This window comes from Canis aureus, chromosome 33 (assembly GCF_053574225.1).
Source record: "Canis aureus isolate CA01 chromosome 33, VMU_Caureus_v.1.0, whole genome shotgun sequence".
Lineage (NCBI taxonomy): Eukaryota > Metazoa > Chordata > Mammalia > Carnivora > Canidae > Canis > Canis aureus.
In genome coordinates this window covers 41,589,611-41,606,700 of record NC_135643.1, presented here as the reverse complement: position 1 = coordinate 41,606,700, position 17,090 = coordinate 41,589,611, and positions in this window count along the sequence as shown.

Sequence of the window (17,090 nt, the reverse complement as noted above, 5' to 3'; positions counted from 1 at the left end):
GTGAAGCCCAGGTGGGGACCACAGTCACCAGATCCAGGGTAGTCTCGGTTGCAGACCAGAATCACCAGGTCCATGTGAGGTGCAGGTGGCAACCACACTCACCAGGTCCTGGTGAGGCCCTGGTGGGGACCCGAGCCACGAGGTACATGAGAAGCTAGAAACACTGCAGCCATCATGTCCACATTATGTCCATGTGGGAACGCGAATCACCAGTTACAGGTGAGGACCAGGTGGGGATCCGACCCACCATGCCCAGGTGAGACCCAGGTGAAGACCAGAGTTAATCGGTCCAGCTGGGTCACTGTTAGTGAACAGTGTAACCATATCCTGATGCTACCCAGGCGGGTACCAGAGACACCATATCCTGTTGAGGCCCAGGTGGGCCCAGAGACATGAGGTCCAGGTGAGGTCCCGATGGGAACCACAGTCACCACGTCAGGTGAGGCCATGCTTAGGATCAGAGTCACCAGTTACAGGTGAGGCCCAGGTTGAGCCAGAGTCACCTGGTACAGAAGAGGCCAAAGTCAAGACCAGAGTCACCACGATCAGGTCAGTCCCAGTGGGGAATAGAGTAACCATTTCAGGATGATGCCCAGGAAGAACCAGAGTCACCAGGTCCAGATTGGCGCAGGTGGGGAGCATATTCACTAGGTCCCTGTGAGGCCAATTGAGGACGAGAGTCACCAGGTCTAGTTGAGTCCTAGAGGGGTACCAGATTCACCTGGTCTAGGTGACATCCAAATGGAGACCAGAGTCACCATTTCAGGGTGAGGCCCAGAGAAGTTCCAGAGTCATCAAGTCCAGGTGAGGCTCAGGTGTGGAACAGAGTATCCAGGTCTTAATGATCCACTGTTGAGGACCAGAGTCACCATATCTGGGTGAGGCCCAGTTAGGAACAGAGTCACCAGTTCCAGGTGAGGCCAAGAATGTGTCCACAGCAATCAGGTCCAGGTGGGGAACAAAGTCACCAGGACTGGGTGAGGCCCAGATTGGGAACAGATTCACAAGGTCCAGGTGATTCCCAGGTGATGACCAGAGTTACCAGTTCCGGATGAGGACCAGGTAAGGACCAGATTCACCAGGTCCATGTGAGGCCCACGTGGGGACCTGTGTCACCAGGTATGGGTGAGGCCCAGGTAGCAAACCCACTCACCAGGTCAAGGTGAGTCCAACCTGCAGGCAATGCAGAGGAATCGTGTACCGAAGATGCCCGTGGAGGGAACAGAGTTACCAGGTCCAGGTGAGGCCAACCTGCAGGCCATGCAGTGGAACCATATCCCGATGATTCCCAGGTAGGGACCAGAGTAACCAGTTCCAAATGAGGCCCAGATGGAGCATATTCACTAGGCCCATGTGAGGCCCAGGTGAGGACCAGAGTCACCAGATCTGGTTGAGGCCTAGAGGGGTACCAGAATCACCTGATCCAGGTGACATCCAGATGGGGACCAGAGTCCCTGATAGTGAACAGTGTCACCATAACCTGATGCTACATAGATGGTTACCAGAGACACCAGGTCCTGGTGAGGCCCAAGAGGGACCCGAGAAATGAGGTCCAGGTGAGGTCCCGATGGGAACCGCAGTCAGCAGGTCAGGTGAAACCATGCTTAGGATCAGAGTCACCAGTTACAGGTGAGGCACAGGTTGAGCCAGAGTCACTTGGTACAGAAGAGGCCAAAGTCAGGACAAGAGTTACCAGGATCAGGTCAGTCCCAGTGGGGAATAGAGTAACCATGTCCCGATGATGCCCAGGAAGAACCAGAGTCACCAGATCCAGATGAGGCGCAGGTGGGGAGCATATTCACTAGGTCCCGGTGAGGCCAAGTTGAGGACAAGAGTCACCAGTTCTAGTTGAGGCGTAGAGGGGTCCAGATTCACCTGGTCTAGGTGACATCCAGATGGGGACCAGAGTCATCATGTCAGCCTCACCTGGACTTCCTGACTCTGGGCCAGGTCCTGGTGAGGCCCAGGTGGGACCAGAGACATGAGGTCCAGGTGAGGTCCCGATGGGAACCACAGTCACCAGGTCAGGGGAGGCCATGCTTAGGATCAGAGGCACCAGTTACAGCTGAGGCCCAGGTGGATCCAGAGTCAAATGGTACAGAAGAGGCCAAAGGCAGGACCAGAGTTACCAGGATCAGTTCAGTCCCAGTGGGGAATAGAGTAACCATGTCCCGATGATGCCCAGGTAGAAACAGAGTCACCAGGACCAGATGACGCGCAGGTGGGGAGCATGTTCACTAGGTCCCGGTGAGGCCCAGTTGAGTACCAGAGTCACCAGGTCAAGTTGAGGCCTAGAGGGGTACCAGATTCACCTGGTCTAGGTGACATCCAGATGGGGACCAGAGTCACCATGTCAGGCTGAGGCCCAGAGGGGATCCAGAGTCATCATGTCCAGGTGAGGCACAGGTGTGGAGCAGAGTATCCAGGTCATAATGGTCCACAGGTGAGGACCAGAGTCACCAGATCTGGGTGAGGCCCAGTTAGGTTCAGAGTCACCAATACCAGGTGAGGCCAAGAAGGAGTCCACAGCAATCAGGTCTAGGTGGGGAACAAAGTCACCAGGACTGGATGAGGCCCAGATGGGGACCAGATTCACCAGGTCCAGATGATTCCCAGGTGGTGACCAGAGTTACAAGTTCCGGGTGAGGACAAGGTAAAGACCAGATTCACCAGGTCCAAGTGAGACCCACGTGGGGACCTGTGTCACCAGGCATGGGTGAGGCCCAGGTGACAACCCCACTCACCAGGTCCAGGTGAGGCCAACCTGCAGGCCATGCAGAGGAACCATGTCCCGATGATGCCCAGGTAGGGACCAGAGTTACCAGGTCCAGGTGAGGCCAACCTGCAGGTCATGGAGGGGAACCATGTCCCGATGATGCCCAGGTAGGGACCAGAGTTACCAGGTCCAGGTGAGGCCAATCTGCAGGCCATGCAGGGGAACCATGTCCCGAAGATGCCCAGGGAGGGACCAGAGTCACCAGGTCCAAATGAGGCCAACCTGCAGGCCATGCAGGGGAACCATGTCCCGATGATGCCCAGGGAGGGCCCAGAGTCATGAGGTCGTGGTGAGTCTAACCTGCATGCCATGCAGTGGAACCATGTCCCGATGATGCCCAGGTGAGGAACAGAGTCACCAGGTTTGGGGGACGCGCAGAAAAGATCAGAGTCACCATTTTTAGGTGAGGCCAAAAAGAGTCCACAGCAATCAGGTCCAGGTGGGGAACAAAGTCACCAGGACTGGGTGAGTCCCAGATGATGACCGGATTCACCAGGTCTAGGTGAGGCCCAGTTGGGGACCAGAGTCCCCGGGTCTTGGAGAGGACCAGGTAAATACCAGATTCACCAGGTCCAAGAGGCCCAGGTGGGTAAGTAACGCCAGGTATGGGTGAGGCCCAGGTAGCAACCCCACTCACCAGGTCCAGGTGAGGCCAACCTGCATGCCAGAGTCACCAGAACCAGGTGAGGCCCTAGTGGGACCGGAGTCACCAGGTAAATGTGAGTCTACAAGAACACCACAGTCACCTGGTCCAGGTGTGTTTCATGTGGGAACGAGTGTCACCAGGTACAGGTAAGGCCCTGGTGGGGACTACAGTCACCAGGTTCAGATATAGGCCTAGGTGGGGGGACCAGAGTCATCAGGATGAGTTGAGGCCAAAGTGTGGAGCAAAGTTATCATGTCCAAGCGAGGCCCAGGTGGGGAACAGAGTAACCATGTCCCATTGATGACAGGTGGGAAAAGAGTCACAATGTCCAGACGAGGCCAAAGTGAGGAGTAGATACACCAGGTCCTGTTGAGTCCCAGTTGAGGACCAGTGTCCCCAGCTCCGGGTGAGTCCCAGAGGTGGAACAGAGTCACCCGGTTCTGGTGATATCCAGGTGGGAACCAGACTCACCACGTCAGGGTGAGGCCCAGAGGGGGACGAGAATCACTAGGTCCAGGTGAGGCCCCGATGTGGAACTGAGAAACCAGGTTCCATGATGCCCATATGAGGACCTGAGTCACCAGGTCCAGGTGAGTTCCCTTGGAAGCCAGTCACCTCGTCCAGGTGAGGCCTAGGTGGGACCACAGTCACCAGATCCAAGAGAGGCCTAGGTATATAAGAGAGTATCCAGGTCCCAATGATGCCCAGGTAAGGACCAGAGTCAACAGGTCCAGGAGAGGTCCAAATATGTATCAGAGTCATTGTGTTCCAGGTGAGGCCAGATGAAGACCACAGGAACCTGGTCCAGGAGAGACCCATATGGGAACCAGAGCCACCAGAGCCAGGTAAGGTCTAGGTGGGACCACAGTCACATGGTCCAGGTGAGGCGCAGGTGGCAACATGATTCACCAAGTCCAGGTGAGGCCCAGCTGGCGACCAGTCACCAGATCCAGGGTAGTCTCGGGTGCAGAACAGAATCGCCAGGTCCAGGTGAGGTGCAGGTGGCAACCACACTCACCAGGTCCCGGTGAGGCCCTGGTGGGGACCAGAGTCACGAGGTACATGAGAAGCTAGAAACACTGCAGCCACCAGGTCCACATGATATCCATGTGGGAACGAGAATCACTAGTTACAGGTGAGGACCAGGTGGGGATCCGACTCACCATGTCCAGGTGAGACCAAGGTGGGAACGAGTGTCACCATATCCAAGTGTGGCCCTGGTGAAGACCAGAGTTAATAGGTCAGGCTGGGTCACTGTTAGTGAACAGTGTAACCATATCCTGATGCTACCCAGGTGGGTACCGGAGACACCAGGTCCTGGTGAGGCCCAGGTGGAACCAGAGACCTGAGGTCCAGGTGAGGTCCCGATGGGAACCACAGTCACCAGGTCAGGTGAGGCCATGCTAGGATCAGAGTCACAAGTTACAGGTGAGGTCCAGTTGGAGCCAGAGTCACCTGGTACAGAAGAGGCCAAAGTCAGGACTAGAGTTACCAGAATCAGGTCAGTCCCAGTGGGGAATACAGTAACCATTTCCCGAGGATGCCCAGGTAAAACCAGAGTCACCATGCCCAGATGCGGCGCAGGTGGGGAGCATGTTCACTAGTTCCCGGTGAGGCCCAGTTGAGGCCCAGAGTCACCAGGTCAAGTTGAGGCCTAGAGGCGTACCAGATTCACCTGGTCTAGGTGAAATCCAGATGGGGACCAGAGTCACCATGTCAGGCTGAGGCCCAGAGGGGATCCAGAGTCAACATGTCCAGGTAAGGCTCACGTGTGGAACAGATTATCCAGTTCATAATGGTCCACAGGTGAGGACCAGAGTCACCAGATCTCAGTGATGCCCAGTTAGGATCAGAGTCACCAGTTCCAGGTGAGGCCAAGAAGGAGTCCACAGCAATCAGGTCCAGGTGGGGAACAATGTCACCAGGAATGGATGACCCCAGATGGGGACCAGATTCACCAGTTCCAGGTGATTCCCAGGTGGTGACCAGAGTTACGAGTTCCGGGTGAGGACCAGGTAAGCACCAGATTCACCAGGTCCAAGTGAGGCCCACTTGGGGACCTGTGTCACCAGGCATGGGTGAGACCCAGGTGGCAACCCCACTCACCAGGTCCAGGTGAGGCGAACCTGCAGGCCATGCAGAGGAACCATGTCACAATGATGCCCAGGTAGGGACTAGAGTTACAGGTCCAGGTGAGGCCAACCTGCAGGCCATGCAGTGGAACCATGTCCCGATGATGCCGAGGTAGTGATCAGAATCACCAGGTCCAATGAGACCCAGATGGAGCATATTTACTAGGTCGAGGTGAGGTCCAGTGGAACACCAGAGTCACAAGACCTGGTTGAGGCCTAGATGGGTAACAGAATCACCTGGTCCAGGTGACATCCAGATGGGGACCAGAGTCAACAGGTCAGGATGAGGCCCAGAGAGGTTCCAGAGTCATCATGTCCAGGTGAGGCTCAGGTGTGGAACAGAGTCACCAGGTACCAAAGATACCCAGGTGAGGACCAGAGTCACCAGGTCTGGGTAATGCGCAGATAGGATCAGAGTCACCAGTTCCAGATGAGGCCAAGAAAGAGTCCACAGCAATCAGATCCAGGTGGGAACAAAGTCACCAGGACTGGGTAAGGCCCAGATGGGGACCAGATTGACCAGGTCCAGGTGAGGCCCAGGTGGTGACCAGAGACCACGGGTCTGGGAGACGACCAGGTAAGGACCAGATTCACTAGGTCCAAGAGGCCCACGAGGGGACCTGTGTCCCCAGGTACGGGCGAGGCACAGGTGGCAACCACACTCACCAGGTCCAGGAGAGGCCATCCTTCGAGCCATGCAGAGGAACCCTGTCCCGATGATGCCCATGTAGGAAACAGAGTTACCAGGTCCAGGTGAGGCCAACCTGTAGGCCATGCAGTGGAACCATGCCCTGATGATGTCCAGGTAGGGACCAGGGTTACCAGGTCCAGGTGAGGCCAACCTGCAGGCGATGCAGTGGAACCGTGTCCCGATGATGCCCAGGTAGGGACCAGAATCACCAGGTCCAATCAGGCCCAGATGGAGCATATTCACTAGGTCCAGGTGTGGTCCAGTGGAACACCAGAGTCACCAGACCCTGTTGAGGCCTAGAGGGGTACCAGAATCACCTGGTCCAGGTGACATCCAGATGGGGACCAGAGTCACCAGGTCAGGATGAGGCCCAGAGAGGTTCCAGAGTCATCATGTCCAGGTGAGGCTCAGGTGTGGAACAGAGTCACCAGGTACCAAAGATACCCAGGTGAGGACCAGAGTCACCAGGTCTGGGTGACGGGCAGATAGGATCAGAGTCACCTGTTCCAGGTGAGGCCAAGAAAGAGTCCACAGCAATCAGATACAGGAGTGGAACAAAGTCAACATGCCTGGGTGAGGCCCAGATGGGGATCAGATTCACCAGGTCCAGGTAGGCCCAGGTGGTGACCAGAGACCCCGGGGCTGGGAAACGACCAGGTAAGGACCAGATTTACCAGGTCCAAGAGGCCCACGCGGGGACCTGACTCACCAGCTATGGGTGAGGCCCGGGGGCAACCCCACTCACAAGGTCCAGGTGAGGCCAACCTGCATGCCAAAGTCACCAGATCCACGTGAGGCCCTAGTCGGCACCGGTGACAGCAGGTAAAAGTGAGTCTACAAGAACACTACAGTCACCAGCTCCAGGGGTGGTTCATGTGGGAACGAGAGCCACCAGTTCCAGGTGAGACCCAGGTTGGGACGACAGCCACCAGGTCCGGATTGAGGCCTAAGAGGGTAACAGTGTCATCAGGACCAGTTGAGGCCCAACTGTGGAACAAAGTTATCATGTCCAGTTGAGGCTCAGGTGTGGAACAGAGTATCCAGGTCATAATGGTCCACAGGTGAGGACCAGAGTCACCAGATCTGGGTGAGGTCCAGTTAGGATCAGAGTCACCAGTTCCAGGTGAGGCCAAAAAGGAGTCCACAGCAATCAGGTCCAGGTGGGGAACAAAGTCACCAGGACTGGGTGAGGCCCAGATGTGGACCAGATTCACCAGGTCCAGGTGATTCAAAGGTGATGACCAGAGTTACCAGTTCCGGGTGAGGAACAGATAAGGACCAGATTCACCAGGTCCAAGTGAAGCCCACGTGGGACCTGTGTCACCAGGTATGGGTGAGGGCCAGGTGGCAAACCCACTCACCAGGTCCAGGTGATGGAACCTGCAGGCCATGCAGTGGAACCATGTCCCGATGATGCCCAGGTAGGGACCGGAGTCATCAGGTCCAAATGAGGCCCAGATAAATCATATTCACTAGGTCCAGGTGAGGCCCAGTTGAGGACCAGAGTCACCAGAACTGGTTGAGACCTAGAGGGGTACCAGAATCCCCTGGTCCAGGTGACATCTCGACGGGGACCAGAGTCACCAGGTCAAGGTGAGGCACAGAGAGGTTCATGAGTCACCATGTCCAGGTGAGACTCAGGTGTGGAACAGACTCACCAGGTACCAATGATGCCCAGGTGAGGTCCAGAGTCACCAGACCTGGGTGACGCGCAGATAGGATCAGAGTCACCAGTTCCAGTTGAGGCCAAGAAAGAGTCCACAGCAATCAGGTCCAGGTGGGGAACAAAGTCACCAGGACTGGGAGAGGCCCAGATTCACCCGGTCCAGGTGAGGCCCAGGTGGTGACCAGAGTCCCCGGTTCTGAGAGAGGACCAGGTAAGGACCAGATTCACCAGGTCCAAGAGGCCCACGTGGGGACCTGAGTCACCAGGTATGGGTGAGGCCCAGGTGTCAACCCCACTCACCAGGTCCAGGTGAGGCAAGCCTGCCGGCCAGAGTTACCGGATCCAAGTGAAGCCCTAGTGGGGACCGGAGTCACCAGGTAAATGTGAGTCTACAAGAACACCACAGTCACCAGATCCAGTTGTGGGTCATGTGGGAACGAGAGTCACCAGGTCCAGGTGAGACCCCCGTGGGGACCACAGTCATCAGGTACAGATTGAGGCCTAGGTGGGGGGGAAAGAGTCATCAGGACCAGTTGAGGCCAAAGTGTGGAGCAAAGTTCTCATGTCCAGGTGAGGCCCAGGTGGGGAACAGAGTTACCATGTCCCATTGGTGCCAGGTGGGAAAAGACTCACAAGGTCCAGACGAGGCCTAAGTGAGGAGTAGAATCACCAGGTCCTGTGGAGCCTCAGCAGAGGACCAGTGTCCCAAGCTCCGGGTGTGTCCCAGAGGGGGACCAGAGTCACCCGGTTCTGGTGATATCTAGGTGGGAACCAGAGTCAGCACGTCAGGGTGAGGCCCAGAGGGGGACGAGAATCACTAGGTTCAGGTGAGGCCCCGATGTGGAACTGAGAAACCAGGTTCCATGATGGCCATATGAGGACCTGAGTCAGCAGGTCCAGGTGAGGTCCCTGTGGGAACCAGTCACCTCGTCCAGGTGAGGCCCAGGTGGGACCACTGTCACCAGTTCCAGGTGAGGCCCAGGTATATCCAGGTCCCAATGATGCCCAGGTAAGGACCAGAGTCAACAGGTCCAGGAGAGGCCCAAATATGGATCAGAGTCATTGTGTTCCAGGTGAGGCCAGATGGAGACCACAGGAACCAGGACCAGGAGAGCCCCATATGGGAACCAGAGTCACCAGAGCCAGGTGAGGTCCAGGTGGGACCACAATCACAAGGTCCAGGTGAGGCGCAGGTGGCAACAGGATTCACCAAGTCCAGGTGAGGCCCAGGTGGCGACCAGTCACCACATCCAGGTGTGGACCAGCTAAGGACCAGATTAACCAGGCCCAAGTGAATCCCAAGGGGTGACCAGAGTCACCGGGTAAGGGTGATTCCCAGAGGGGGCACCAGAGTAACCATTTTAGTTTGAGGCCCAGAATGGGACAAGAGGTCCGTGGTCAAAGTGAGGCCCAGGTGTGGAATAGAGTATCCAGGTCTCAATGATGCTGAGGACCAGAGTCACTAGGGCCATGCAGGCCCAGATTGGGAACAGAATCACTAGGTCCTGGTGAGACATAGAATAAGACCAAAGTCACCAGTATCAGGTGAGCCCATTGTGGGAACCAGAGCCACTGTATCCACCTGAGTCCCAGGTCCATGTGAGGCCCACGTGAGGACCAGATTCATCAGGTCGAATTGAGGCATAGCTGGGGACAAGAGTCACCAGTTCTGGGTGGGCCTTGTTGGGGCAAGATTCAGCAGTTCTGAGTTAGGTCAAAGTGGGGACGAGAGACACCAGGTCCAAATGAGGGCAAACTGAGGACCAGAGTCACCAGATCCAGCTGAGGTCCAAGTGGGGACCAGAGTCACCAGATCAAGGTGAAGTCCAGGTGTGGACCAGAGTCACCAGATCCAGTTGAAGCCCAGAGCAGGACCAGAGTCACCAGATCTGCTTGATGCCTAGAGGGGTGCCAGAATCACCTTGTCCAGGTAACATCCACATGGGGACCAGAGTCACCAGGTCACGAAGAGGCCCAGAGAGGTTCCAGAGGCATCATGTCCAGGTGAGGCTCAGGTGAGGAACAGAGTCACCAGGTACCAATGATGCACAGGTGAGGACCAGAGTCACCAGATCTGGGTGACGCGCAGATAGGTTCAGAGTCACCAGTTCCAGGTGAGTCCAAGAAAGTGTCCACAGCAATCAGGTCCAGGTGGGGAACAAAGTCACAAGGACTGGGTGAGGCCCAGATGGGGACCAGATTCACCAGGTCCAGGTGAGAACCAGGTGGTGACCAGAGTCCCCGGGTCTGGGTTAGGACCAGATAAGGACCAAATTCACCAGGTCCAAGAGGCCCACGTGGGGACCTGAGTCACCAGGTACGGGTTAGGCCCAGGTGGCAACCGCACTCACCAGGTTCAGGTGAGGCCAACCTGCAGACCAGAGTCACCAGATCCAGGTGAGGCTCTAGTGGGGACCGGAGTCACCAGGTAAATGTGAGTCTACTAGAAAACCAGTAACCAGGTCCAGGTGTATTACAGGTGGGAACGAGATCAACAGGTCCAGGTGAGACCCAGGTGGGGACCACAGTCACCAGATCCAGATTGAGGCCTAATGGGGGGAACAGAGTCATCAGGACCAGTTGAGAACAAAGTGCGGAGCAAAGTTATCATGTCCAGGTGAGGCCCAGGTGGGGAACAGAGTAACCATGTCCCATTGATGCCAGGTGGGAAAAGAGTCACAAGGTCCAGACGAGGCCTAACTGAGGAGTAGATTCACCAGGTCCTGATGAGGCCCAGATTAGGACCACTGTCCCCAGCTCCGGGTGAGTCCCAGAGGGGGACCAGAGTCACTGGTTCTGGTAATGTCGAGGTAGGGACCAGAGTCACCACGTCAGGCTGAGGCCCAGAGCGGGACGAGAATCACTAGGTCCAGGTGAGGCCCCGATGTGGAACTGAGAAACCAGGTCCCATGATGCCCATATGAGGACCTGAGTCACCAGGTCCAGGTGAGGTCCCTGTGGGAACCAGTCACTTCATCCAGGTGAGGCCCAGGTGGGACCACAGTCAACAGGTCCAGGTGAGGCCCAGGTATATAATGAGTATCCAGGTCCCAATGATGCCCAAGTAAGGACCAGAGTCAACAGGTCCAGCAGAGGCCCAAATATGGATCAGAGTCATTTTGTTCCAGTTGAAGCCTGATGGAGACCACAGGAACCAGGTCCAGGAGAGCCCCATATGGGAACCAGAGCCACCAGATCCAGGTGACGTCCAGGTGGGACCAGAGTCACAAGGTCCAGGTGAGGCGCAGGTGGCAACAGGATTCACCAAGTCCAGGTGAGGACCAGGTGGCGACCAGTCACCAGATCCAAGTGAGGACAACCTAAGGACCAGATTCACCAGGCCCAAATGAAGCCAAAGGGGTGACCAGAGTCACCAGTTAAGGGTGATTCCCAGAGGGAGAACCACAGTAACCAGTTTAGTTTGAGGCCCAGAATGTGACCAGAGGTCCCTAGTCAGAGTGAGGCCCAGGTGTGGAATAGTGTATCCAGGGATCCCTGGGTGGCGCAGCGGTTTGGCGCCTGCCTTTGGCCCAGGGCGCGATCCTGGAGACCCGGGATCGAATCCCACGTCGGGCTCCCGGTGCATGGAGCCAGCTTCTCCCTCTGCCTGTGTCTCTGCCTCTCTCTCTCTCTCTCTCTGTGACTATCATAAATAAATAAATAAAAATTAAAAAAAAAAAAAAAAAGGAATAGTGTATCCAGGTCCCAATGATGCCTGTGAGGACCAGAGTCACTAGGGCCATGCAGGCCCAGATGGGGAACAGAATCACTAGGTCCTGGTGAGGCATAGAATAAGACCACAGTCAGCAGTATCATTTGAGTCCCTTGCGGGAACCAGAGCCACTCTATCCAGCTGAGTCCCAGGTGATGTGAGGCTCACGTAAGGACCAGATTCATCAGGTCGAAATGAGGCATACCTGGGGACAAGAGTCACCAGGTATGGGTGCGGCCTAGGTGGGGCAATTTCAGCAGTTCTGAGTTAGGTCAAAGTGGGGACGAGAGACGCCAGGTCCAGGTGAGGCCAAACTGAGGACCAGAGTCACCAGATCCATGTGAGGTCCATGTTGGAAAGAGAGTCACCAGGTCCAAGAGAGGTCCAGGTGGGGACCAGAGTCACCAGATCCAGGTGAAGCCCAGGTGGGGACAAGAGTCACTAGGTCCCGATGAGGCCCAGGTGAGGACCAGAGTTACCAGGTACACATGAGGCCCCGGTGGGGATCAGAGGCAACAGGTCATGTGAGGCCGGCTTGGGGACCATGGTCAACAGGTCTACTTGAGGCCCTGGTGTGGAATACAGAAAGCAGGTCCAGGTGAGTCCCCGGTGGTGACAAGAGTCACCACGTACAGGTGAGTCTCAGGTGGGGACCAGGATCACCAGGCACAGGGGAGGCCCTTGAAAGAACCAGAGTCAACAGGTCGAAGTCAAGCGCAGGTGGCATCCAGGGTCAACAGGTCCAAGTCAGGCCAAAGTGGGGTTCACAGTCATTAGGGCACGGTGAGACCCAGAGGGGGACCAGAGTCACCTGGTCCAGGTGAGGTCCACTTGTGGAACACAGTCACCGGGCCCCAATTTTGCCTAGTGAAGATCATGATCAACAGGGCCAGGTGAGGCCCAGATGGGGACCGGAATCCCCAAATCCTGGTGAAGACAGGGGGGGACCACAGTCACCAGATCCAGGGTAGTCTCAGGTGCAGACCAGAATCACCAGGTCCAGGTGTTGTGCAGGTGGCAACCACACTCACCAGGTACCGTTGAGGCCCTGGTGGGGACCAGAGTCACGAGTAACATGAGAAGCTAGAAACACTGCAGCAACCAGGTCCACATCATGTCCATGTGGGAACGAGAATCACCAGTTACAGGTGAGGACCAGGTGGGGATCCGACACACCATGTCCAGGTGAGACCCTGGTGGGAACCACTGACACCCTGTCCAGGTGTGGCCCAGGTGAACACCAGAGTTAATAGTTCCGCCTGGGTCACTGTTAGTGAACAGTGTAACCATATCCTGATGCTACCCTGGTGGGTACCAGAGACACCAGGTCCTGGTGAGGGTCAGGAGGGACCAGAGACATGAGGTCCAGGTGAGGTTCCATTGGGAACCACAGTCACCAGGTCTGGTGAGGCCACGCTTTGGATCAGAGTCACCAGTTACTGGTGAGGCCCAGGTGGAGCCAGAGTCACCTTGTCAGAAGAGGCCAAAGTCAGGAACAGAGTTACCAGGATCAGTTCAGTCCCAGTGGTGAATAGAGTAACCATGTACCGATTATGCCCAGGTAGAACCAGAGTCACCTGGTCCAGATGAGGAGCAAGTGGGGAGCATGTTCACTAGGTCTCGGTGAGGCCAAGTTGAGGACCAGAATACCCAGGTCTAGTTGAGGCCTAGAGGGGTACCAGATTCACCTGGTGTAGGTGACATCCAGATGGGGACGTGAGTCACCATGTCAGGGTGAGGCCCGGAGGGGATCCAGAGTCATCATGTCCAGGTGAGGCTCAGGTGAGGAACAGAGTCACCAGGTACCAATGATGCCCAGTTGAGGACCAGATTCACCAGATCTGGGTGACGCGCAGATAGGATCAGAGTCACTAGGTCCAGGTGAGGACAAGAAAGAGTCCACAGCAATCAGGTCCAGGTGGGGAACAAAGTCACCAGGACTGCGTGAGGCCCAGATGGGGACCAGATTTACCAGGTCCAGGTGAGGCCCAGGTGGTCACCAGAGTCCCCGGTTCTGGGAGAGGACCAGGTAAGGACCAGATTCACCAGGTCCAAGAGGCCCACGTGTGGACCTGAGTCACCAGGTATGGGTGAGGCCCAGGTGGCTACCCCACTCACCAGGTCCAGTGAGGCCAGCCTGCAGGCCAGAGTCACCATATCCAGTTGAGGCACTAGTGGGGACAGGAATCACAAGGTAAATGTGAGTCTACAAGAACACCACAGTCACCAGGTCCAGGTGTGGTTCATGTGGGAACTGGAGTCACCAGGTCCAGCTGAGACCCAGTTGGGGACGACTGTCACCAGGTCCAGATTGAGGCCTAGGTTGGCGTACGAAAGTCATCAGGACCAGTTGAGGCCAAAGTGTGCAGCAAAGTTATCATGTCTAGGTGAGGCCCAGGTGGGGAACAGAGTAACCATGTCCCATTGATGCCAGGTGGGAAAAGAGTCGCAAGGTCCAGACGAAGCCTAAGTTTGGAGTAGATTCACCAGGTCCTGTTGAGGCCCAGCTGAGGACCAGTGTCCCCAGCTCCGGGTGTGTCACCCGGTTCTGGTGATATCCAGGTGGGGACCAGTGTCACAAGTCAGGGTGAGGCCCAGAGGGGGACGAGAATCACTAGGTCCAGGTGAGACCCCGATGTGGAACAGTGAAACCAGGTCCCAAGATGCCCATATGAGGACCTGAGTCACCAGGTCCAGGTGATGTCCCTGTGGGAACCAGTCACCCCGTCCAGGTGAGGCCCAGGTGGGTCCACAGTCACCAGGTCCTGGTGAGGCCCAGGTATATAAGAGAGTATCCAGGTCCCATGATGCCCAGGTAAGGACCAGAGTCAACAGGTCCAGGAGAGGCCCAAATATGGATCAGAGTCATTGTGTTCCAAGTGAGCCCAGATGGAGACCACAGGAACCAGGTCCAGGAGAGCCCCATATGGGAACCAGAGCCACCAGATCCAGGTGAGGTCCAGGAGGGACCACATTCACAAGGTCCAGGTGAGGCGCAGGTGGCAACATGATTCACCAAGTCCCGGTGAGGCCCACGTGGTGACCGGTCACCAGAGCCAGGTGCGGACCAGCTAAGAACCAGATTCACCAGGCCCAAGTGAAGCCCAAGGGGTGACCAGCGTCACCAGGTAAGTGTGAGGCCCCGAGGGGGAACCAGAGTAACCAGTTTAGTTTGAGGCCCAGAATGGGACCAGAGGTCCCTGGACAAAGTGAGGCCCAGGTGTGGAATAGAGTATCCAGGTCCCAATGATGCCTTGGTGAGGACCAGACTCACTAGGGCCAAGAAAGCCCAGATGGGGAACAGAATCACTAGGTCCCGGTGAGGCATAGAATAAAAACACAGTCACCAGTATCAGGTGAGCCCCTTGTGGGAACTAGAGCCACTCTATCCTGCTGAGTCCCAGGTCCATGTGAGGCCCACGTGCGGACCAGATTCATCAGGTCGAATTGAGGCATAGCAGGGGACAAGAGTCACCAGGTCTGGGTGCGGCCTAGGTTGGGCAAGATTCAGCAGTTCTGAGTTAGTTCAAAGTGGGGAGGAGAGACACCTGTCCACGTGAGGCCAAACAGAGACCAGAGTCACAAGATCCAGGTGAGTTCCAGGTGGGGACCAGAGTCACCAGGTATGGGTGAGTCCCAGGTGGCATCCCCACTCACCAGGTCCAGGTGAGGCCAACCTGCAAGCCAGAGTCACCAGATCCAGGTGAGGCCCTAGTGGGGACCGGAGTCAACAGGTAAATGTGAGTGTACAAGAACACCACAGTCACCAGGTCCAGGTGTTGTTCATGTGGGAACGAGAGTCACCAAATCCAGGTGAGACCCCGGTGGAGACCACAGTCATCAGTTCCAGATTGCGGCCTAGGTGGGGGGACCAGAGTCATCAGGAAGAGTTGAGGCCAAAGAGTGGAGCAAAGTTATCATGTCCAGGTGACGCCCAGGTGGGGAACAGAGTAAACATGTCCCATTGATGCCAGGTGGGAAAAGAGTCACAAGGTTCAGACGAGGTCTAAGTGAGGAGTAGATTCACCAGGTCCTGTTGAGCCTCAGTTGAGGACCAGTGTCCCCAGGTCCAGTTGCGTCCCAGAGGGGGCCCAGAGTCACCCGGTTCTGGTGATGTCCAGGTGGGGACCAGAGTCACCACGTCAGGGTGAGGCCCAGAGGGGGACGAGAATCACTAGGTCCAGGTGAGGCCCCGATATGGAACTGAGAAACCAGGTCCCATGATGCCCATATGAGGACCTGAGTCACCAGGTCCAGGTGAGGTCCCTGTGGGAACCAGTCACCTCGTCCAGGTGAGGCCCAGGTGGGTCCACAATCACCAGGTCCACGTGAGGCCCAGGTATATAAGAGAGTTCCAGGTCCCAATGATACCCAGGTAAGGACCTGAGTCTACAGGTCCAGAAGAGGCCCAAATATGGATCAGAGTCATTGTGTTCCAGGTGAGGCCAGATGGAGGCCACAGGAACCAGGTCCAGAAGAGCCCCATATGGGAACCAGACCCACCAGATCTAGGGGAGGTCCAGGTTGGACCACAGTCACAAGGTCCAGTTGTGTCGCAGGTGGCAACAGGATTCACCAAGTCCAGGTGAGGCCCAGGTGGCGACCCGTCACCAGATCCAGGTGCGGACCAGCTAACGACCATATGCACCGGGCCCAAGTGAAGCCCAAGGGGTTACGAGAGTCACCAGGTAAGGGTGAGTCCCAGAGTGGGAACCAGAGTAACCAGTTTAGTTTGAGGCCCAGAATGGGACCAGAGGTCCCTGGTCAAAGTGAAGCCTAGGTGTGGAATAGAGTATCCAGGTCCCAATGATGCCTGGGTGAGGACCAGAGTTACTAGGGCCATGCCGGCCCAGATGGGGAAGAGAAGCAATAGGTCCTGTTGAGGCATAGAATAAGACCACTGGTGAATAAGTCACCAATATCAGGTGAGCCCCTTGTGGGAACCAGAGCCACTCTATCCAGCTGAGTCCCAGGTCCATGTGAGGCCCACGTGAGGACCAGATTCATCAGGTCGAATTGAGGCATAGCTGGGGACAAGTGTCACCGGGTCTGGGTACGGCCTAGGTGGGGCAAGATTCAGCAGTTCTGAGTTAAGTCAAAGTGGGGACGAGAGACACCAGGTCCATGTGAGGCCAAACTGAGGACCAGAGTCACGAGATCCAGGTGAGGTCCATGTTGGAAAGAGAGTCACCAGGTCCAGGAGAGGTACAGGTGTGTACAAGAGTCACCAGATCCAGGTGAAGTCCCGGTGGGGAACAGAGTCACCAGATCCAAGTGAAGCCCAGGTGGGGACCAGAGTCACTAGGTCCAGATGAGGCCCAGGTGAGGACCAGAGTTTCCAGGTACACGTGAGGCCCCGGTAGGGATCAGAGGCAACAGGTCCACGTGAGGCCGGCTTGGGGACCATGGTCAACAGGTCTACTTGAGGCCCAGGTGTGGAACACAGTACCAGGTCCAGGTGAATCCC